Source organism: Macrosteles quadrilineatus, unplaced genomic scaffold, assembly GCF_028750875.1.
Source record: "Macrosteles quadrilineatus isolate MER2022 unplaced genomic scaffold, UCM_ALF_1.0 Scaffold_6__1_contigs__length_79288215, whole genome shotgun sequence".
Classification (NCBI taxonomy): domain Eukaryota; kingdom Metazoa; phylum Arthropoda; class Insecta; order Hemiptera; family Cicadellidae; genus Macrosteles; species Macrosteles quadrilineatus.
Window position 1 is genome coordinate 68273927 of NW_026542599.1, and position 25866 is coordinate 68299792.

At 31.5% G+C, this 25866-nt stretch overlaps 1 protein-coding gene across 1 annotated transcript in view; it reads right to left on the reverse strand.

Moving 5' to 3' along the window:
- LOC128997020 (cholecystokinin receptor type A) overlaps positions 1-17879 on the reverse strand; it is a 51691-nt gene extending 33812 nt beyond the window's left edge. The window contains exon 1 of the mRNA XM_054422598.1: positions 17837-17879. The gene's annotated coding sequence lies outside the window, so the exon portion shown is untranslated. The remainder of the gene's footprint in view (positions 1-17836) is intronic.
- Between the last annotated feature and the right edge of the window lie 7987 nt (positions 17880-25866).

Sequence of the window (25866 nt, forward strand, 5' to 3'; positions counted from 1 at the left end):
GCTAACTAACCATTTAATCTGCAATTTCGAACAAAGCCTTTCGAAATTAGTCTATTTACATGTGGATGATTGGGATTGGGTCAACCCACTTTGAACAGTTAAAATAAAGAGTAATTTATAACGCAAATATGTTTAAAATAACTCATTACTTTCAAAATGTATTGCTAAATGTACTTACAGGTAATACACACAATGTAATACAGGTATTACACACACAGTGGTTACATTAGCTATGACTTAATTGTGTTAATGATTTTGAATGGTTGTTTTAGATTGTACGAAATAGTTATAGACTCTAAAAAATTGCGATGCAATGTAAAAACATATTTTATCAATTTAAAGATTGAAGATTTGAAGATTTTAAAATTTTGCTTACATATTTAATATTTGAGTTAACTAACTATATGTAACATTAACTAACTATATGTCTACATTATGTTGGAGCATAATGTAGATTTAAGCCGATTTCAGCTACAAAAAATATTTTTAATAGCTTCTCCATCAGTACTGTACGTGTTATTTACTTTTAGTATATATTTTAATAATGGAATATACTATGTAACAGATAAAAGGCAGGTAATACAATTAATATTTGCTTAACATTATATTGAAGTGAACCAATTTGTTTCATAGCATCAACAATTTTTATTTCATCAAAACACTCATCAAGCAAAGTAGCTACAGTTTTTAGGCGAATCAGCCAAAATGTAAATAGTTCTGAGATTTTATATGTCGATAACTTGGGTTAGCTAAACATCCCACTAAATAACACAATTTCCATCCGACGCATGATTACTTATTTGCATTCCTAATGATGAAGTGGAGCACGTTAAACTAAAATCAGCGACCTGAATTCCTACGTTGTCAATTAACTTTTACGTTTCAAATTAACTTTACATAACAATTACAAACTAAAGAGAGGCTTACAGCCACTTGTTATTCCATCGTCATTCTTGATAATATTACAAGAATGTTTATAGGTTTGTATTGTGTCTCTTCAGAAGAATCTATAATGTATATTTAAAAAATGTTGGGTTTTCTTTTCCGAGTCAGTTTGGCTTTTCTACCCGATCGATTTATTAAATTGTGTTCTTAAATTAAAGGTAGTGTACGTACAGATTTTCCATCAACCATTTATTTATCTGACGTAAATTTATTATGGGTTGCCAAGTAACTATGTTGGTTGAACAAAATATCAAGGAAAAATTGAACAAAAGACAAATCACATGTGTTTATAACAAGCCATCCACAGTATACAGTACTAGCAAATTACAAAATACACTACAAAGGGAAACACATCAGTTGTAACCATTGAGCAAAGATTACACTGAAGATTACTTGATATATGGGGAATATAGTGCCGATCAAATTCTGGTAATTTTACTTAGCCCTATTCCACCAAAACTCAATCCACGTAATACTTAGGCGTTCCAAGTAAACTAATTACATCTGAGGTTTTAATCAGCATAACAATATTATTGTATGCTAAATTTCAATGAAAAAAAACAGACACAATCTTAATTTCCTTAGAAATTAGTATTACCAAAAATCTTTGTCACGAGCCATTTTGACGTTAGTATGATTTTGTTTGTACTGTATCATATTTTTATCTGCTGTTATTGGTGAGCTTAATAGTCGAAAATAGGCTTAAATTACGAGAAAAATTCAATAGCAAATAGCACTTTAACTTAAGCAAGATCATAAAAGTGTATCTTTTTGTTGTTTGGTTAGATACTTTTATATTACAGAGTTGTTATTATTTTAGCGATCAAATGTCTATGATTTGTAATAAAAATAATTTTACTAAATAATGATAAAATACCTATTATGAGATTGTGTTGAAATAAATTAACAACAACCGAGCAAGGCTCGGTCCCCTGGTACTTTATTTATTATGTAAATTATATGTATTACCCACAAATGTACAAATATTGGAGAAATTGTTGTTACGCTATGAGGAATACTGGTTAAACTCAGTGAAACATTACTAGCAAAGTGTACAATAACTTTCAATATTGCTTCTATTTATCTTGGCTTATACGACCTTAGAAATCAATGGGGGAGAATATTACATGAGTGCATCGCGATAACTCAAAACCTGCAATATGAACCTTCCTCAAAACCTATTGTAAGGTCTCACTAAACCTTATTATACAATCAGCATAGTGCCATTGCTCGTATACAAGCTTTGAGTAACTCGTTGGGTAACAATGGTTGAAAGTTATTTATTTTACTTATCCGCGTTCGGTTAATACACAGAGCTCTATTTATTTGAAAACTTAATCATATAAAAAAGTATATGTGCATATTTGATGTGCCAGCTTGGGAAAAAATAAACATTGAAGAGAATATTGCGGCATTTTTAATTTTTTTAACACGAGTTGGCTCTAAAACATATATATTTGTTGATTTGTTGATATATTTGTTGTAAATCATTGATCTTATAATACACCCCTTCCCCCCTTATACAAAGAGCCCTCAAACAGTCCGGGGAAGGTATTTGATTTTTTATTGCTGGTAAGGTGAAAATAATTACTATACCTTAAAATCTTTTTTTTAAGAAAACACATTTTTACCATAATATACTGGGGGAGATCTAACAGGAATCAGAAGAAAATTAATCAAAGTAAATGTCAAGTAGTACTGTACATTAAATAGGTCAAATCAAAGGCTACTATTGGGAAACAAATTTCCCCAATCCGTACCTCAAATGGTCACCTCAGGCCCGAATGGTGGTTAAAAATTGAAAACTGTAAACCAAACTGTTAAATGACGATTCAAAACGTACCTGAAGTAAAGAAAGATAAATTTTACACACTTATTTGTATTAGAATGAGATTAACAAGTGGCAAAAACAGTTTTATGGATCAATATAAAAAGGTGGTGCTGAATGAGACTTAAACTTCGGCATAGTAACTTCTCGTCCTATGTACAATGTGGAGTCTTGAGTTTGGTCTATGGTCACAGCACAAGAGGACATCAACTAGTAATTTAAAAATGTATCCCTCTATTTGGGCTTAGTTATTTTAGTAGTTACTTAAAAAGCTTCTAAATAATTAAAAGACATTAACCCACTCCATTGATGGTAAAGATTAGATTACAGCTCATTTCAGCCATCCATTAAAATTTAAAACCCATTATTATGTGAAATATATTATAATAGCTTCAATTTTTACTAAAACATCTAGACCTTAATACAAAACCTTAGCTATAAATATGTTTCTAGTAGTCTACACATTTAGTGAAATAAAAAAAAAACATTTTTTGCATTGTCTTTCCCTTGTCGTGATATTAATCTGTGCAAATGATTAACATATATATTTTCAAAATTACATAATTCGATTCGCGTTACAATATTTTTGAATATTGTGAGATATTTCCCCTCTCTTGTAAAATAAAGACTTCACAATTAATTTTACGTTAAATTTGCGAGAGTGCTGTGTTAAGCGGATTTCGACGAGTGATGACTTATAATTGGGTTTATTCGCTCTCCAATACTAAAATCTCACCATTTAATCGATCCTTTTGGCAAGCATGTTGCAGTTATCCAACAAGTTATAATGTGCCAATAATATTAACGATTACAAAAACTGTATAAGTATTAAAGGAGTGTCTACTCCTTAAATCTATGGTATTAGCGAATTTCCCTATTAGTACAGGTAAAATAGGGTATTATAAACAACAAAATTTGTACATTCATGAAATTTCACCTGTGAGTTACTAATAATATGAGAAATGAAGACCCGATGAGTCCCCAAAATTTTGGGCGTCCTAAGGCCCTTTTTGGGGCCCTTTTTGTTCCGAAGGGCCCTTGTTCCTGAATAATTTTCTTTTTACGTTTAAGGACGAGTGAGGTGTGGTTTTCGATGGTTTTAGTTATTTTAAATCGATTGGCACTAGTTTTAAGTGTATTAAACCACTCCATACAGGGTGTTTCGAAAGATTATTACTTTTTACGATATTTAAACATTTATTCATAAAGTAATAAAATTAGTTACCTCCATGCTCTAAAAGGGGATTATTGAAAATAATTGTAATTCTTTACTACGTAAGGAAAGGATCACAAGGAGTAAGAGAAAATATTAAATACCCCCGTTACAGCAAACCTGCAGACCTAGCGAATTTACGTTTTACTTAATTGATTTTCAATTAAATCTAAAGTAGCATTGCGTTTAACGATTACCTTGGTTTGCTGTTACAAGGAGGCTAATAAAGTGTGTTTATAGTAAAATATTAATAGCCTTGTATAAAACAAATAAATTTGACAAGTTTGATCAAAATATATCTATTACAAACAAACAAAATCATTTTACACTATTCTACATAAGAATAACATGGGAATTTTAAATTTACAATTTTAGTATTTTCATCCGTAACTAATAACCATACAAAAACAGGTTAATATACTAAATTATTTGTTTTTAAGCTATTTAAAATGTTCTAGAGAAAAATTGGGAAACTTTGTGTTTTGAGGATAAAGTTAAGAAACCCCAATTTTTACCCCACAAACCTCGTTCCCATTGTTCAGGACAAAAATGCTTGTACCGGCAATGCTGCTCTGATGTCTTAGTGCTGTCCTGGTCGTCATAACCACGAAAGATAACCGTACTTGTATTGATTGAAAATAAGTTTGAGGAACTTAAGATACAAGTTGCAAACGTCAGTATGTATGACCACATTGTTCGTGCTTTAAGATTGGTGTTGCCTGTTCTGCAATATGCAAGGTTTCAGGTTTGTAAATGGGAATCCTGCTTGAACACCAACTCGGAATAACTTCTTGATTAGCATCGTACGTGTCAACCAACTCGGACTAAATCAGTAAATATGGACAAGTTGCTAAGAATAATAAAATTGTTAATGAGTCGTCTGAGAATAATTATTGTGATGATGGAATTGTAAAGAGAGATAGGCTACTACGGAAATTGTAGAAAAATAGCTTTAGTTTAAGTACTTCATTTTAACATGTAATGTAAGGTTTTATACAAATACAATTGTTTTAATTTTTAATAAATGTAAAAAAATAACTTAAATAGCTACCTAAGAAAGGTTTATATCAATTTGAAATTGGTCTTAATAGATTTGTATAAAAAAACACGTTGAAAGATTATTTTCATCACTCCGTAACGAAAGTAACTACTTTCGATAACAGCTGACATCAAGAAAGTAGTTGTTTCCCAAGCTCTAATTTAGGGCGAGGGAAAATCGATCAGCTGATTTTCCCTCGCTCTAAATTTACTTTCCCTCGCTCTCAATTAGTTATCTATTTATTCACTACGCTTGCTAGTGTTTTGTTATGGTTTAATTTAATGATTTGAATCAGCTGTATGTATTGTTCAAAGTTGTTTTATTCTTTTATTTTGATATTTAAACAAAATGTATTGTGCAATATACGTAGGTTTCCTTTTAGAAAATTTTATTTTGATGTTCAATCAAATTAATTGAGAAATAAATAGGTAGTTGTAATATTACTGAGGTCTGCTATTCTGTGTTTGTGTATTTTTGCGTCGTGATGAAAAGTATCGTTCATAACTCGTACCGAAAGTTATTATCCGGCACTTGCTCCATTATTCCCGTCCTCGGCTTCGCCTCGTACGTGAAAATGGCTCTCACATACTCTGCTTCGCCTCGCACGTGAAATTGATGTTCCCTGTGTTCGGCTTCGCCTCACACAAAAACTTGAGCGCGCGACGGAAAATGCCACTTTCGGTCCTAGTAATGAAATATACTATTACACCACCTTAAAAGTTGAAATGTTTGCTTAGTAACCTATGTTATTATGTTATAGTGTAAAACTTAATCCATCCCCTTATAGCGAACATCCCATATAAGCTCTTACTGTACCGAAGTTCTTATGGTAAAACATAGACCCGAAACCGATTTACGTTTTTATTTCGATGCCCCCAGAAATCTAAAAGCACCATCCACTCAAAACATGATATATGTGTTTATATACATATATATAATATAATATATCCATGTTATATACGTGTCCGTAAACATGATAACTCGAGTAATTTTGGTTCATTTTTAACGAAACCGGCATAATCGGTCCTTGGAACAGGGTTTTATGTGGTATACATTTGTAATCTTTGACCCTCAAAACACAAAGTTTCCCAATTTTTCTCTAGAGCATTTAAAGAGCTTAAAGAAAACAAATAATTTAGTGTATTAACGTGTTTTGTAAGTGTATTAGTTACGAATAAAGCTCAAAAATGTTAAATTTAAAATTCCATCTTATTCTTAAGGAGAATAGTGTAAAATGATTTTGTTTGTTTGTTTATAGATATGTCTTAATAAAACTTGTCAAATTTATTTTTTTTATACTAGGCTATTAATATTTTACTATTAACACACTTTATTAGCCTCCTTGTAGCAGCAAACCTAAGTATTCATTCTCGATACAATTTTTTATTTAATTGAAAATCGGGCAAAATGAAAGTTCGCTTAGTCTAAGGTTTGCTGTGACGGGGGTATTTAATATTTTCTCTTACTCCTTGTGATCCTTCCCTCTTATATAGTAAAGAATTACAGTTATTTTCAATAATCCCCTTTTATATAGAGCATAGAGGTAACTAATTTTATCACTTTATAAATAAATGTTTAAATATCGTAAAAAGTAATAATATTTCGAAACACCCTGTATGGAGTGGTTTAATACACTTAAAACTAGTCCCAATCAATTTAAAACAACTAAAACCATCGAAAACCACACCTCACTCGACCTTATACGTAAAAACAAAATTATTCAGGAACAAGGGCCTTTCGGAACAAAAAGGGCCCCAAAAAGGGCCTTAGGACGCCCAAAATTTTGGGGACTCATCGGATCTTCATTTCTCATATTATTATTAACTCACAGGTGAAATTTCATGAATGTACAAATTTTGTTGTTTATATGGAGTGTTTTTGTATTATTTTACCTGTACTATATAGGGAAGTTGCTATTACCGTAGGTGCCACGGAAAGACCCAGACCCAGGACCAACATTCTTTTTCATTTCGATGTCCGTAGAAGACAAAAACACTATCCATTCAAATGTTTATATAATGTTTATATATCCGTAAACGCGATAACTTGAGTAATTGTCGTTCGATTTTGATGAAATTTGACTTAAAGTTACAGGGCAGGATTATCTTGAATGAGTTTTGTGAACCAGCAAGATAGGTTAATGAGAACTGGGTAATATGGGGTTTTGAAAATTTCAAAAATAGGGTTTTTAAAACTTTTTCTATAAGATTGAATTGTCCAATTTTCATTAAAATCGTAGTGTAGAGTTTATAAAACAAATATTTTGTACATTACAAAAATGTACAATTTAAGGTAACGGAGAAAATTTCCAAAAAATTTACATTTTAATTCTTATCTTATTCTTATTGAGAAAAAGAAAACTGTTGTAGTATTTAATGTTGACAACATTTGGCAAATATATTGATCTTATCCTATACTATTATAGTCATCTTCCAAAAACACACTTTTTACCTTCTCCGTAGCAGCAAACCTAAGCACTCGTTAATTCCTGTGTTATTTAAGTGGGGAAATAATGTCTTGTTTATGGAAATATTTGATGGAAAGTCTAATCAACAAATTGAAATTCGCTTATTCTTCAGGTTTGCTGAGGCAGGGGTATTTTAATTAATACACCGGTTTACAAAATTTAATGTTCAATTAAAAACTTAAATATATGCAAACAATACTAACTACTGTTATATTAGTCACAGAATTCTTTATTTTAATTGGTTTTAGACATGGGAAGAAAATAAAAATAGAAATAACTATTTAATTTATTAACTATTAACAGATTTATTATCTTCATGGTTTGGCAGAAGCTATTTAAAGTTAGTTCTGCAGAGTCCGAAATTTGATGTTGACTATTTGATTCCCGTAATTTTATTAACCTTTAAAATATTTTGCATGAGTGTATAGCAACCTATTTGTAATCTGTGTCCTATGTTATCATAACATCGAAATCCCAAATCGTAAATAAGGTCTAAAATTATCGACATCAGCGCATTATAATATTATAAATATTATAATAATACAGTACTGGAATTCCACTTTCCAAAATTTCAATACTATCACAAACAGCTTTAATTAAAACTTGTGATGACTCAAAACTGGGCTCTGCCTTTGATAATTCGTTGGACATAAAGAATCTCATAAGTAAACGTACGTATTTGGTCGTTTTGTTTGTATTTGCCTGTTTTGGTTCTGACAAATAAAACGCCTGATCGTAGCTTTTTTCGTGACTTAGCCAAAAAAAAGTTAACTCGCTTTATTCTACAGTCTACACCCTCTTTGCATTTATATCCAACTTAAACACAACCAAGTGGTCGTCGCTATAACGGCTTTACTGTCTCAAAAAAGTGTTCAACAAAATTATACAGTTTTTTTTGCGTAAGCAATATATTTTTCAACATGAATATTAGGTAAGTATAAATCAAACACTTACACATTGTTATCAAGATTTGTAATAGATTTTACTACTACAATTTAGCTAGGGTCGATAATACTGGTATCGAGAACCAAAAATCGATTTTTGTCAGGGGCCGGTATACAGGGTGTCACAAAAAAGTGTGATGGGCTATACAGGACCTAATTCTACATGCAAAATTAAGTCAAAAATGAAGAATAAAATTTTTTGGATTTCGGCTTAGTTTAGCCGTAATCCGCCATTTTGTTTTTTGGGGAAAATATTTATTATTTTAAAATCCCTTTGAGATATTTTTACGAAACTTGGCAAAATTGTTCACACTATAGTAAGTAACATTTACAAAAAAAATTATTATTTTAACTTTCGAAATTTCAAAATGGCGGCTGTTTAAATTTTTTAATGCCAAATTTCATGAAAAACCGGTACCTAAATTAAAATTTTGTAAGACACAAAAGTTTTAGTATTTATTATAACTAATCCAACAAAACAAAAATTAATAAAATCGGTTCATAAATAAAGAAGCTGTGTTTATTTTAGTAATTTAGACTGAAATTATTAATATTAAAATGTATTAAATGTAATGTAATAATTTATGTAACGTATTAAGTAATTTCAGTCTAAATTACTAAAATAAACACAGCTTCTTTATTTATGAACCGATTTTATTCATTTTTGTTTTGTTGGATTTGTCATAAAAAATACTATAGCTTTTGTGTCTTACAAAATTTTAATTTATGTACCGGTTTTCATGAAATTTGGCATTAAAAAATTTAAACAGCCGCTATTTTGAAATTTGGAAAGTTGAAATAATATTTTTTTTTATAAATGTTACTTACTATAGTGTAAACAGTTTTGCCAAGTTTCGTAAAAATATCTCAAAGGGATTTTGAAATAATAAATATTTTCCCCAAAAAACAAAATGGCGGATTACGGCTAAACTAAGCCGAAATCCAAAAAAATTTTATTCTCCATTTTTGACTTATTTTTGCATGTAGAATTAGGTCCTGTATAGCCCATCACACTTTTTTGTGACACCCTGTATACTTTGAAAAACCTATAACGATGCATCACCATCAAGAACGAATTCAATTTCCTCTTGAGTAAATTTTGCAGTTAAAATAAAAAGATCAGAAACCACCAGGAAAACTTCTATTGTATGGATTGAAATCTCGTTAGTGGCATGTGCAGAATCACAGTTTGCAACCATCTTGTTTGGTCAAAGCACGAACTAACTACTATGACAATATTGATAAAACATCGAACAGGACTGTTTAAACTTGGGAATCAGAAATTAGCTTATTGTTTCAGCAAATTTCCCTATGCCGTTTAGAATAGCTATAACGCATAGCTATAGGTAGTATCACTGTATGCTTTTGTTATAATAAGTAACCGACACCGTGCTGCTGTTATATGCGTGTCCGTATGTATGAAAATATTCAACATACTATACAATCATACAATTTTGATAGACTGTGTAAATTAGCAGCTGTTCGTATGTGTTTACAAACAAGCTAGATCCAATCAATGGAAGAGGATTGCATCCCACATTATAATTTTGTACCGGATACAGTAAGTTTTATTTCGTATAACTATTTAGTAAAATACATTTATTTTTTTCTAATTCTAAATCGTGCAATACATTTTTGTTTACAACACAATTTAACCCAATAAACATTGATCAATTTGCATTATAAGGTTTAGTGGATTGTTTTCCGGACGTCCGGAAGATTCAATCCAATGAACTCTCGCGGAAGTCAATGCCAAGTTTAACTTATCGTTATTCATGAATCAGGCGTTTATTCTTATGTGATAGTATAGTGCCCGATTTTATGTCTTGCAGAGGTGTCTGATCACACTGTCCAAAATATCATTAAACCACAACTTCAGCATGATAATGCCTAAACCACAACTGTTTAATCAAGAGTGCCAATTCTGGCCTACCTTGCCTCGAGTATATTCTACTTTATGCGCTCCTGACGACAGTTAGTTGTTACAGGTCGTTTGGAAATTAATAACCACCATAACAACTAATATGTGCGTACAAATCCACTAGAAATACTAACTGGAATTAACGTTGTAGGCTAACTGTATCTTAAGTATATTATTAAAATAATTTGTTGGTTTTTTGTATTCAGCAAATCGACCCCTAAATATTTATTTCTATAGGCCTATTGGGTATCAATAATGTAAAGCTTTTATCTTCTATATGTGCCTTTAGCAGGTTTGGAGGATATCCCAAGAAAAACCTTCGTTCTATAGGCTTTTAAATTCTATAGGTCATACCGATTATGACGGAGGGTGAGGACAATTGGACCTGTGTGTCACATTATATCCAGGGTATTCTCCGCGCCAATAAGATCGACCTTGACCGGGATGCGGTGTAGGTCATTAAGAATCTAAATGCCAGAAACGGTGCGAGTCCTGAGGGCTTAGGTCACATGTTGCCCTGACTTGAAGTAATGTGACAAACAATTCCAGGTCTGAGTAGAGGGGTTTTTTTAGTGAGTAGTCTGATAATTTTCAGGAGTCTCACACTACAGGCTGGCTACCTGTGTGCGTAAAAGCATTTTCCCTCCTCTCCCTAAAAAAAAAAAAAAAAAAATAGGCTTTTAAAACTTCAAAATTGTGCTTAATTCTGTTGTCAATCATCAGAACCTTTTCAAGCTCAATATCACGGATTTTGAAGTTACGAAGTGCTGGCTGCTAGTGATTATTTTAATTTGTTGGGAATTGTTTGGAGTACATATATTTTAATTGCCATAGCTTTATATTTTAATAAAAATTGCCAGCACACGTACAGTTCTTTTCATAATGAAACTACTACATTAAAAACCATAGAAATACCTACACTATAGTTTGGAAGATTATATTGAGATTTTTGTGAGGTGGTAAGTGACGTAATAAATAGCTCAGAAATTGTAACAACTATTTCTATAACAAATATAACAGAAACTGCGACTTAACAAAAACAATTTTCCATACGATTGTTTGTTTTGTCGATGTTTCTGTTATAGAAACGGTCATCAAGATTCTGTCCTTATAGGCTATAACAAATGTATAGTGTAAAAATATAAGCCACTGTTAATCTTTGCAGAAGAAACCCATACTCGGAATTAGGCCTATTTACGATCATTATTTTTTATTAAATGGAGACAGTGACGTTATTCTGCATAAATATGAATATCATGATGAGTGTCCTAAATGACTTGTTGTCCATAATTGATTAATTTTCTGTATGCAGTTGGTTTTATAATAACTTGAAATCATCATTAAATGGATAGGCTAAACCATAGTTCCATGAGCGCAAATTTCACTTAACTAGAAACCAAAATTATATACGTTCTTCAGGCGTAATAGTTATTAGAGTCCTGTTATAAATCTTTTATCTGGCTTAGGCTGAATGGAGAGATAAGAAGGTTATTGACATACAAGACTGTTTAAAGCCACGAAGTGGGTATTAACAGTACGAGTATGATTTTACGAATAATTTACCGCACCCTAGTTGGTTTTACCGAACCATTTTTGTAAACATCTATTTTCTGGTCTACGAAGAGTACAGAAATCTGAGATGCTTTGAAAATATGAATTCAGTTATATTCCTAATCAGGTGATAATGTTAGGTTGGTATCGAGACCTAAGACCGAGTAATTAGTGTTGGCTATGGAATAGACTGTTGGGGATGATTATGTCAACTAATCCGGACGTCTTAAGGGAGAACCCTGAGTTCACTTTATTGTATATTGCGCTGGTATAGCATTTATCGCTATAATACGGTTGAATTTACCTGGGAAGACGAGATGAGTTTTGAAGAATGAAATAGCGTCAATGAACACTATTTTGAAACTTAATCTTACCTATAAAAAAAAAAAAATATATTAAACCGACCAAGACCGAATATTTGACGGAACGTAAGACTTGGTTAATATTGAGCGTTGAGCGTTTTAACTTTTTAATTTTTATGTCAGATATGTAGTAAATAAATAAAGTATATGAATACATATTATTATCATTTTACATTCTTAAATTAGAGGTAAACTAAAGAAGGCTTTAACGTTTTAAGAGGTTGGGGTATTTTTTTACAAAGATCTCTTACATTTGCTCGTCAAAATGGGCCTCGATGGAGTACGTGGAACCATTGACTGTAAACAGAATAGACTTTTCATTTAATGTAAAAATTTTGAGCTAAAAACGTGGTGATCTGTTGAGATGGTCTACCAAATAATGACAAAATTCTTTGTCAAGTGATAAACCAATCAGCTGTTATGACTAGTACACCCGTTGCTCGAGCAAAGTATTACAGGCGTTATTTCAAAAATCAGCTGTTTGTTATGATACTGCTTTGATTTAAAATGGTGGCACCACGATTATTATAACGGAAGCAGTATAGATTATAAAAATAAAAACAATGACGTCGCTGGCAAGAAATTAAATATTATTTAACATTACTGAAATGGACATGACCAAATCATATTATGTAAATGTGACTTGTTTTTAAATCAATAAAGGAGTTGAACCAACAATTTGATGTGAGAGTCTGTATTGTCCTAGGTTTGTCTATTGATGTAAACTAATTAATCACTCATTTATTAGTTCCAAAATTTAAATTATCAAGAAAAAAATCAGATATAACTAAATTAATTCTTTTGTACCAATAAAAAGAGTTGCAAGATTTTATCCGCGTAGGTAAGCTTCTAAGCACTTAAATACTGTTCACATTTAATATATGTATATCCTGCCTACTGCAAACGAATCCCTGTAAATGAAGTACTCTGGGTTTCCGATCATAGATACAACCATACAGAGTAGTTATTGGAGGTAAACGCTCGCTGGAGAAATCCGATACAACAATGTGTGTATAATGTCGAAGCCATTATCGTACCTCAGCTATGTTGCTCCATTGGGAAGGTAATACCAAAGTTAACCAGTTAGGAAACTTTATCGTGTAGCCTGATCAAATTGGCATTCATGAGATGAAATATCCACCTACTGCAACCTATGTATTTATGTAAATTTGCAGGATAAGTAGTTTCATTCTTTTGTTTAGAGTTTGTACTGTACTTTTAATTGTTTTTGTAGCTTTGAGGAAGTTACACTTCTGGCTTATGCCTTTGAACATTAGCCAACGCTATTCCTCAATCACATAGAAAAAATAAACGTATCCTCATGACCGAAAATCGAACACTTACCAAAATATCAACTTACCACCGATATGTTGATATTTTTGCTATTGTAGATGGCAGTAGAAGATAGGCTTAATGTCGGAATCGCACAACCACTATACATCTACTGTATTGATAAGAACATGAAAATAGTTGAAGTATTACCTAAAGGTTTTAAGCTTGATGTTAAAGAAGAATTCACTATCTACAAAGCCAAAAATCCCTTACCCTTGTAGCAGTCTGAATGATCAGACTTCTTTCCAAACAAATATTATATTTGATACATATGTTGGCTAGTAAATAATCAAAGAAGTATGAAATAAGAAGAACATCAGAAATTGAAATACAGGTGGCACTGAAGGGAATAAGAAACATCATGATTCAGTCGGTTTTATTTAGTCAGTGGCAGTGATAGACAGTGCTGGCCAGCCTGTACAGTTTTAATCAATTTTATCAATTTTTATTCCATTTTTACTTTTTTTTATCAACATGACAAGTTTCAATTATTGTGATTGTGACAGTAAAAAAAAAATATTTGACATAACACAATGTATTAATACATTGATGATGTGGTATACAAAATGACCTGATAAAGTTCTAAGGAACAAAACTAGTCATACCACTGTTGTTGGTTGGATAAGGTAATAATTTTATTTCATCAATAATATATTCCAACCAAGAGTCGCAATGAATATGTGAAAAACTTGGTAAAATATAATCCCAATTTCCAAAAATAACCTTTCACTTTTGTTGAGTAGTTTATGATATAATCAATTATATTAGAAATTATACAGTATACACCTCAGTATAGTGCATCGTTTCACGAAGTTTTAAACACTATTTTGAAAGCCAGGAATAGAGTGGAATCTCGTTTAAGGAACATAATACTTCAACCTTCTACCTTCAACATCTCGCACCAACCTTTGCAACGTATCAAATCCAGAGCTCACCGTGTAAAACTACACATAATCATATATAACAAATTAACCGAACCAAACATCTGGGATTTCATCAGGAGAAAATATTTTGAAATTATTTTTTTTTCTTCATATTTTTATGAGCTATGTGAACTTTGAATAAAGGAGCACATACCCATGCCATCGATCTCTCGATGACCCATGCTCATAGGCACTCCATATGCTGGTTCAGTGATGTTGCTAGTAACTAAAGTTACTAATGATGAATGGGTTAGGATGACAATCAACCTTAAAACATATTTTGAAAAAGTGGATAAATTGAAGTTAAAATTTTCCAAATCTTAGTGATCATCTTAAAGCGAATCACATTGACTCAAATTGAGAAAAGGTTACCAAAACGGATAGCCTACTGGCTTATTACTCTTCTACAATGGACTAAGTCTTTCATTGTTAACACATCATCATCCGGTCGCACAACACTTGAATGATCATAGCGATGTTTCAACATCGAACAGGTGCAGAAATTCTTCTCGGGTGTATTGTAAAAAACAATTACCACTATTTACCTACATACATTGACAATGACAATAGAAAACAAAAGTAAAGATTATAGTAAATTTACTAAAAGTAAAAGTACTCATGCTAGGGATAATTAACTGGGCGTGTATGACATTTGACCTTTGGAAACTGATACAGAAAGCGCACTATACGGGATTAACTTCATTGTGCTCAATGTTACATTAAGAGACTATAGCTAACTCCCCAATTTCAATTCTGATCATCAATTTAACTAGAATCACTAGAGATTCTTAACGTCATCCAATAAAAATATTTTATTTAAAAAAATTGATTGAATTGGAAAGTGTTTAATCAAAACCATTTCATGTTTAAGAGGTTAAACAGCAACTGAACAACTTTACACTTCTTTCAAGGAATTAAGTGGATGTTAGGAGCATTGGTTTTAAACATTCATATACAGTAATATATTATTATATATAAGTTTTTAAATATCACAAAGCTTTTGATAGTACCTGACAAATTTTGATTCAGAACACATGCGAAATATTAAGGGACTATATTTGCAATATTAATCTTCAGATATTAGCCAGGAGAAAATCGGAAATATTACTCGTTTTTTCTCTCTGTTTTTGATAATTCATGTATTTGTTTGGAGTATGAGTATTTTTGATTCTTGTAAATATTCATAGTAAAAATAATGGATAAAATATGGAATGGTTACAGATTGTTAAAGCGATGTTTGACAAAGAACCCGTTTTGTTTAATAGATTACAAAAGTAGCTCACCAAAAAAAATTAAGCTGTATTCAATGGCATATTTTACTATACCGGTTGTCTGGGCTAGAGGTATCAATAAATAAACCTCGTGCAGTATAAACAGTTTTTTTAATAACTATGACAACAAGTCATAAATACAACCCAGATTGTGTGTACAAAGTATTATGGTATGCCAAAAAATACAAGTTGGGAAAAATGCAATCTTTCCATGTAACCAAGCTGAATCATTTTTGGATATAGTATAGCTTAAAAATTACAGCTCAACGAAAATCATGAAATCATAAAGACTGTGGTCAATATTATGGATTTTAATGCTAACAATGGTGTTGTAAATAGCTGACTTCTCAGTAAACATTATCATTAGGCTGATAATCACATTGGTGACTAAGTTGTTATGGCCAGAAATTATTTAGCTCGGTCACATGGAAAGATTGCGTTTTCCTAACTTGTAGTTTTTGGATGTTGTTTTTTAAATACAGCCGTTAAACATTGTACAGACAATCTTGGTTGTCTTTATAACATGTTGGCATAGTTATTTCATTATTAATATAATATTTTTATTACGTACGAGGTACTTATTTCTTGATACTTCTAAACCAGACAGGTAGAGGAGAAGATTATAGGAGGCACTAATTATACGTTTAAGTTAGTTTTGTTACCCTAAACAGATTGGCTTAGAAAATGCATTGTAAAAATTACATTAATCTCAATTTTAAAGACTTATAAAATCATAGACGAAAATAATTGAATACACACTCTCAGCTGTGCTGTGGTTACCATGGTTACCATAGGTTCTGGCGCCAACCGCTGGGAGCGCCGTGTAGCTACGTAGCGTGTATGCCGTAAAACATGGCGCTCCCAGTGGTGTGTGCCAGAATCTATGGTAACCGCAGCACAGCTGACGGTCTATATTTAATAATTTTTGTCTATGATAAAACATTGTTCCAAACAATAGATGAGACGCATTCATTTTTAAGACTAGAAAACCCTTTTACTAAACGGCTTATTTATAAATTTAAAACCAATCTTTGTTGCTATTTTGTAAAAAATCAACAAGTTTTTAATTTAATATTTCAATAAACAAAGAAAAATCGCCCTTCCATTCACTAGATAACCAAGAAATCCAGACTTGAGACCTTATTCGACCAAATGTGGCGTGAAAAGGAGCGCCGGGTTTTACGAGGTAATCCTTAAATCCGGCACTCGCACGAAGACGCGACTTAATCTCTCATCAAATAGAGGTTTTGTTTTCATTTTCTCCTTACATACGCAATGGTGTGATGAGTTTGGCCGTTCTACTTTTCATATTTTTATACTATTTTTTATTACTTGTATTGGGCATTTTTACAAATTCGTGGAATACATCATATAAATAAATCATTTGATAGTGAGTGATTTTTGTTTGTTGTTGATTCAATAGTATCGGTGGTAATAAGGTTAGTTACATTTTGTTGATTAAATCTGTTGTATGTTTTGTATGGTTAAATAAGGTAACTGGATATGTATATTAAGATATGCTTATGAAGGTACACTACCTTTTATAAGTAGCACTTTTACTATGTGTTTCTTTTAAATGAAATGCTTAACTCTTTACTATTTAGGTAATATATCTATGTACAAATACACGTATTTGTGTCAGTATTTGTTGTAAAAGTTAATACATAATTTGATTGAAGAATTGCAAACAAAAATATTTTTTAATCCAGCACACTACTGAAGGAACAACATTCAGTAGTGTGCTGGATTAAAAAAAATATTCTATCTTTTAATCTAAATCGCAATATAATCAACTCCCATTGTTTTGCCAGTTAGGTATGGGAAGATCAGCTTACAATACTGAATTACATAATAAGTTGAACAAACTCTATATTCATGTTAAAAATACATTTTACTGCGGTCACAAGTTCAACTTTTAAGCCGTGATAAAATATTTCAAACATTTAAATTACTAAATGTGGAGTTTCCTTACGTATAAACACTTTAAAATGAATAGGCCCATTTAAATTTAAATGGCGAATAAAGACGAAGCCAGCCTACCTGGTTCTTACGAGGAAATCCGTACGCACAGAAACAGGGCGGTTCATACACTGGTCCAGCGAGAGCACACCCGATAACCCGAGAGACTTTTCGGGTAACTTCGGCCATACTCGGGCACCTTTGGGTGAACTCGGTTGATTCCGCCCCCCACTACCTCCCCAAGGTTTAAAATAAAGAAATAAGCACACAAAAGGACATAAATTTTCCAGCATGGGTTTTGTGGGCCATTCCAAGGAAAATTATATTTTGGTGTGACAATTTTATTTTGGAGTAATTGGACTTTTTCCAGTTCATTTATTTGGGTACAAATACAATGCAGGGGGATTTGTATTTTGTGTTAAAAACTTGACATTAATCTAAGTTTTATTGATTCATTGAAGCCCACAAGATTGAGTTACTTTTCAATTGTTTGAAAGTTTAATTTCTTAGGTTTTATCACTAAAAAAATAAGAATTTAAACATAAGATTATTGAGATTATGATAAGATAATAATTTACAATTATGTATAAAATTATCAGGTTACCCAAATAAATACATGTCAATTACCTTTATCAATTTCCCTCGATCACAAGCGTTTTTGTTGCTCGAATTCGGGCAATCGTAAAGTATTACAGGCGTTATTTCAAAATGAATAACAGTCATAATTTCCGAAGACTTAAAAGAGTCAACTCAAAGATTATGTAATCAATCACTCCATTTCAGGTATTGAAACTGAAAACAAACTCTGAAAACTAACGCTCTTGTGTGTATCATGTGTTTACTATGAACAGCTGTTTTAGTATGCAATTAATACAAATGATTTGTCTGTTTAAGTAAACAAAATCTTTTCTTTATAAGAAATACATTGGAATTTTGATAGCCTGTGGGGCAAAGCCCGAGGGCTTTTATTGAATTGGTAAAAGGGGGCGTCTACACAAAAACCACTTAATTTTGACACGTCGTTTGTAAAAATCCGTCCGTTATTAACGTAGGAGTAGTATTTCGTAGAAATCGCCTTCACGTGTTAAAAAATTCCAAACTATCCTATAAGGATTTGGGTCTTATTTGGAATCATTTACATACAAAAAAATATATTTCAAAGTCCAACCAAAACCTTTTCATCGAAAGAAACAATTTGGCTTTTCATATCTAATCCAATTGTTTTACATTGTCAAGAGCCTTTACTCGACAAGAGTCAATATCATCAAGAAAGTCTTCCATCATATCATGCGTCAACAGCATCAAGTGTATTGTATATTTATCAAAATATTATAGGAAATAGAATTTATATGTCGGTATTTTCGTCGCTATCACTTAACTAACCGTTTTTACATCGCCTTGGTACCCAACCATTATCAATATATATAATTTTTGATAATAATATCATGATACGTTGGAAGGTTATACAGTATATTATTTTCGATCACAGCATTCTTTGTGCTCTGCTGTGTGGAATTTTAGATCTTGAATAATAATTAAAAGGCTTATAAAGTAGTTTACTACTTTACCTACGACCGTTTTTTTACAAATTATTTGTAAATAAAAATAATTTTTAAAAATGTCACGTTTTTAAACGCACTAAACGATTTAAAATAATTTATAAATATGTTGAGAGAATAAATACTTGTAAGATTGAAAACGAAAAACCTGGGGCGCATGGTAATTTACAATGATCATCACCTATTGAATTATCATCTATTGCATGCGCCCACGTTTTTCGTTTTAAATCTTATAAGTATTTATTCTCTCAACATATATATAAATTATTTTATACTTTTTAGTGCGTTTAAAAACGTAACGTTTTTGAAAAATATTTTTATTTATAAATAATTTTCTAGTTTTTAGTCTTTGATGTGTAAATATGTTAAATATCTTTTAAAGGGCCTGTTAATACATAACCAAAACCATTATATTATATTCAAACCAATTTAGGTTTATTGTTTTTAAGATCAGATATCCATAGCCATAATACAAGAAACCAATCTATGCTAGACCAGCCATATACTAGGTTAAGTAAATGTTAAGATATTTTGAATATAGTTAGTTTAAAATTATTTAATAAGTTAAGTCATAGCTGTAAATTTCTGGAGCTTAAAGTATTTACAAAAAAAAGGTTGTATGACTGGCTGAGCCAAAATCCTTTTTACAGCCCAGAAGAATTTTATAAAGAGCATTCTGTTAGTTTTTAATAATCAGTATTATAGTTATACGCCTATCTATTACAAATTGTATGATATGTATTTTTTTATATTTTGCATGTTAAAAATGACAATGTTTATTGCATGTATGTAATGCTGAAGGACAATAAATTATGATACTGATTCTGATTATGTTCTGATTATGTGTGCAACTGTTAGTAGTAACTTGATTGAATTTTTAATTAGTTTAAGGAATGTGTATATTGAATTTTTTTGTTGTAGTAATTAATATAAACCCAGTAAACAGACTAATAGATTTTATGACAGCATTTTCTATTTATGATCACATTTAAGGCATGTAATATTACCAGATTATTATTAATTTTTTTATATGTAGGCCCTAACTCAGAGGTGTCTGGGGGTTTTTAAATGACGAACATTCTATGGAGACCACTCATTATTTGATCACAAAAGTAAAAGGCTTAAGTGATTTTGTACTTTTGCCGCTATGTAAAATTCACTAAAATGAAGTTCCAGTGACATGAAACTTTGTCGAATCTTTCGGATCTTCTCGGCTGCTCCAGATAAGGCTAATAAAAGTTTAGTTTTATGTGAAACTCGTAGAATCTTTTAACCTTTGCGAATCATTTTGCACTGTGCTCTCCACGTATTTTATACATTTCTCTCCTTATATCTGTTATACAAGATATAAGCAGATACACTTCTTGTTAAAAACATTTTATGGATTTAAATGCGTTAAAAGTATTATAATTTAAAATAATGCACCTTTATATTGGCCTTTTTACTATTTGTTGTTATAATACAGAAATATATTTATTACTAGCTGAGTACCCGTCCTTCGTACGGGGTTGGTATACAATGCTTATTGTAGTTAAATACTCGTGCTTTGCATTTGTAATGAGAGAGGAGGCGTTTTGAGAAAATTTGGTTTACTATAATCTACGGTATAATAAATAGAATATCTACCATAGCCATAATGTTCTACCACTTCACCTAAACAATAGAAAGAATTAAAGTTCTCACACTCAGGTTTTTGTTGCTGCTTGGTTCAAATTAGCTGTTGTCATAAATGTATAAAGAACTAATGGTGCTGCACCCTGTTGGTAAACCGTATAACCTTTTAATGATATTGAATATCATAGAAACAAATTGTGTAGTTGAAACAGCGGGCAGAATTATTTAATTCCTTTTAAATATGAATACTTATAAGGTTAACATGGGAAACTCTAGAGCCGCTGGGGCGGAGCCCGAAAGGATTTTTCAGGTAAGAATATGTCTATATGTTAATCTAGAATGTGAGCTATCATCATACCAAATTTCAACACAATCCGATCAGTAGTTAATGCGTGATTGAACTTCAAACAAACAAACAAACAAACAAATAAACAAACAAACACACAAACTTTCACATTTATAACATTAGTATGATATTACGATCATCATATTAGTAAAGTCACATATTTCAAAGCGTTAAAATGTTCTAACAATATTAATTTCTAACCTATTGTAACTCTGTGACCGTTCGCTTTAACAAGATTATGAAGGACAATTCTTGTTTGCAATTTGTCGTTGATTATTTTTGTAAATAATTTACTTTGCGCCAACCCGCAGAGTGTTCAAAAAATTTAATAAAAACAAAAAACATCAAATTTTCTAACTTTAACCCTGGCCTCCCCCCAAACTTGACATTCAAAATGGTGTAACATTTTACCATACAATATATTGACCACACTGAACAGTTTGGCGCCAAAAGTTAGCATTCCCTTTGGATGTTGAGGTCTAATCGCAACCATCGAAGTATATAACACTATATACTTCGATGATCCCACCGCACTTTAAGTATCATGATATTATGTGGTGAATATTTATCGAAGTGTTTAGGAAAATTTTAGTGGAAGGAAGTTGGAAACCTAAATGTGTTTATTTTTGATATAAAAACACGACACGGGCAACTTTTTTCTATCAGGCTGAAAGACACTGTCACTCACTCCACTCCACTCCAGTACCAGTACCACACAACATAAACTCACAAATCCAAAGACAACGAAACATTGCAATCATCAATCTACGTAGCTCCTTGGTTATAAGAGTTTCGTTCCTACTTCTTTTAATCTTATTGTTTATTGTTATACTCATTTTTAATGCATTTAGAGATAAGTATTGCTGCCAAAATACTCTCCGTCAAAACGCTTTAGAACTACTACCAAAACAATTTTGTGTACAAAAAAAAAACCAAACGATAAACAAATACTGTAAACTTTGCCATTTTGTTAACCTATTGGTCCTTGCTGACAATTTTTGTAAACTTGGTGACGCCATGCATGTAATATATTGAATAAATATATTTGAATTTGAATCTATAAAGGGTTAACCATTAAAAAACCACTTTTTGGGTTTCAGGGAGACCCAAAACATATATTTCCACACAAAACTCGAACTAGAAAATGTTTACGAAAACAATACCTTCTCCATATTGTGAGGGGAGAAAGTAAAAATGAGTCTTAACAGAATATTGTTAGGCCTATTTTTAAATATTCGTTTGAGACAGTTTAACTCAAAGGTCTATAAGGTAGTAAGTTTGTAAACAATGTCTTTTATCCATCAAGTAACGTTCCAATTTGTGTTCATCCCACGTTGATCAACATGTGATGTTATGGACCATACCATGACGTCACTGATCCTCATCTACTTTGATGATCCAATAAACTGTCGGAGGTAAATTCAATAACGTTCAGTTGACGCTGTCACTTGGCTACATTGTGTCTTTCACATCACATCAAATAATCTCAATCGATAGTACTCTTTTATGGATAAAAAATATTACATGCTAAAAATGTCATACGACGTTGGTATTTTTATCAAAAGCATTTAGAAATTCGATAAACTGTGTCTGTGATGAAAATGAATTATCATTTTGACGAGAAGTAACAAAAATCTTAACAACTTTCAAACTTTGTTTGTGAAGAAGACAATAAGAAAATGTCAAAACCAATAAGTGGTTTTTAAAGACGAACAAATTCTGGAAGATATAAGACGCAAGTGTTATTAAGTTTAAACATAGTTTAGTTACTACAAGTGTACCCGTGTCAACCGATAGTTATGACACTTGGTGTGTATGTTAAGGTAAAACAGACCAAAGTAAGAAAAAATATTTTAATCCAATTGAAAATTTCAAAACAGCAGCCATTTCATTTTTTTTTCAATTTAAAGTGCTAAGAAATGGCTAAGTTAATGAATAAATATCAAGTGCAGTTTTATTTAGCATTTGTTATTCCCTATCAAACGATACCAAGTTCAAAAAAATCAAATGAAAAATAGCTGAAATATCACGATTTGTAGTTGTAAAATGAGGCTAACCTGATTAGCCTGGCCTTATTCTACACTGTTTTACAACTAAAAATCTTGATATTTCCCAGTTATCTTTTCTTTGATCTATATGATATTTTCATTTGATAGGAAACTCTAAATTCTAAATGAAGGTGTACTTGTCATATTTTCATAAACTTAGCAATTTTTTAGCAAATTAAATAAAAAGAATTAAAATGACATTTTGAAAGTTTAAATTGGATCAAGATAATGTTTTTCTAACGTGGGTCTGTTTTACCTTAATATACATACCAAGTTTCTTAACAATCGGTTGAAAAAATGCGTAGATAAAAATGTTTATGTTAAAAAAAATGGCGGATATCTGATTAACGAAGCGATTTTGGTAAAACTGTTATTCTTGATTTTCTATTTGTTTTGACCCATAGAATCATTTCCCGGAGTTTGGCTGTTTACTTACGGTACACCCTTTAGATACTGTACATGTGCATTAAAAACATGAAACGAGATGCAACCAAACACTTGGTAATTTTTTTCGAAATAAATTGAAACCCTATGTTTAGATGATGAACCAAATCAAGTAAGTTATGTCTCCTAATTTGGTAAGATAATCAAACATTTCTTCCACTCCACCAAACCTCTTCGGGTTAAAAATATATTCAATATTAATAACCATGCTGTTGTTCTTGCTCTTTGGTATTGTACAAATGTCTCTAACTCACTGTGTACATCGATGATCGTTTACGGACGACGGGTTGACATAAGTTAGCTGTCTAACTTGTCTTGTTACGCAAGTTAAATTGGCAGCTTAGAATGTTGACATGTCTGATTTCTCGGTTCTGTAGCTATAGATTTGTAAAACCATATTTTCATGTAATGGTTGTAATGTAAAAAACATATATAGTTGGTGTAAAGTTTTTTAGTGAAGGAATTTAAATACAGAAAACTCTAGAGAGGTTAACATAATAGTGGGAGCTCCAAAACCGGAATGGCATACGGAAATAAGTATTCAAATATCCCCGCTCCAAAATCCTGAGTCACATCCTGAGTTTTAATGGTTTTATCAATTAACAGTCAGCAATTAGTGATCGACGGTATTTGAACCCGTTTCTTCAATACTAAAGTCCTGCACTCAAACCATTTTGCCAACAGTGCCACTATGTAATACAATGAAAATTAATTGTTCTTCCAGTTAAGTAAGCAACTGGAAAATAATATGTCTTTGAAAATGATAGGTCTAAATTGAGAAAAGTTTACGCTTAAAACCACCTATGTTCAGCAAGTCCTTAAACATCTAATTCATAATAATAGCAAAGGTAACTTCTAAGCGAACGTCAACCTTAACTGTGCTGGCTATACCAACTACTAATATAAATTACGTTATATTGTGTGAGAGAAGGTAGCCATAACGATGACGTCATACTGTGTTACAGATGTTAGACATAATAATGACATTACACTGTGTGAAAGATGTTAGCCATTCAAATGACATCATACTGTGTGACAGATGTTAGCTATAACAATGACATCATACTGTGTTTCATACAAATGTTGGCCATTAAAATGACGTCATACTGTGTGACAGATGTTAGCTATAACAATGACGTCATGCTGTGTTACAGATGTCAGCTATAACAAAGACGTCATACTCAGTTACACATGTCAGCTACAGTATAAGAATGACGTCATAATGTGTGACAGATGATAGCTATAACAATGACATCATGCTGTGTGATAGATTTTAGCTATAACAATGACGTCATACTAGGTTACACATGTCAGCTACAGTTTAAGAATGACATCATAATGTGTGTTAGATGTTAGCTATAACAATGACGTCATACTAGGTTACACCTGTCAGCTGCAGTATAACAATGACATCATAATGTGTGACAAATGTTAGCTATAATAATTACGTCATACTGTGTGACAGATGTTACCTATGACAATGACGTCATGTCATACTGTCTGACAAATGTTATCCATAACAATGACGTCATACTTTGTGACAGATAATAGCCTTAACAAGACGGCCTCTGGCTGGCCAATTTGTGCTTGTTTGTTGCTTTCACGAACTGTCATGTTCGGATTTTCTGTTATAGTTCTGTATTCCTTCCTCATTTTCATACAAATTTCCTCAGTACATAGTTATCAGCCATTTATTTATTTGTATGGTCGGTTTTAAGTCTCATATAAATTTCAGAATTGGCGTATTTATTAAAGATATAATTTTCGAAATGAATAATAGACAAATTGTGTAGACATTGAGAAGTATATCAAATTTTAATATCAACAATTACTTTTGTATTACAATAATGGTTTTTAATGTATTACTTTCAGTGCAAAATGATATAATTATGCTCAAATACTAAATTAGGTTTCCCACACATTACAATGAATCCCTAATTCGTAATCATTCAAAATTTGAAACATGATAATATTTAATATTTTACTCATGCAACTGTGCATTTTTCACAAACCTTGAGAACTGAAAAATTATCCCCTATATTAGACCAACTTGTCAGACATTGTTTTTTGACCCGCACTTGAAAACCCCCATCATTAAGA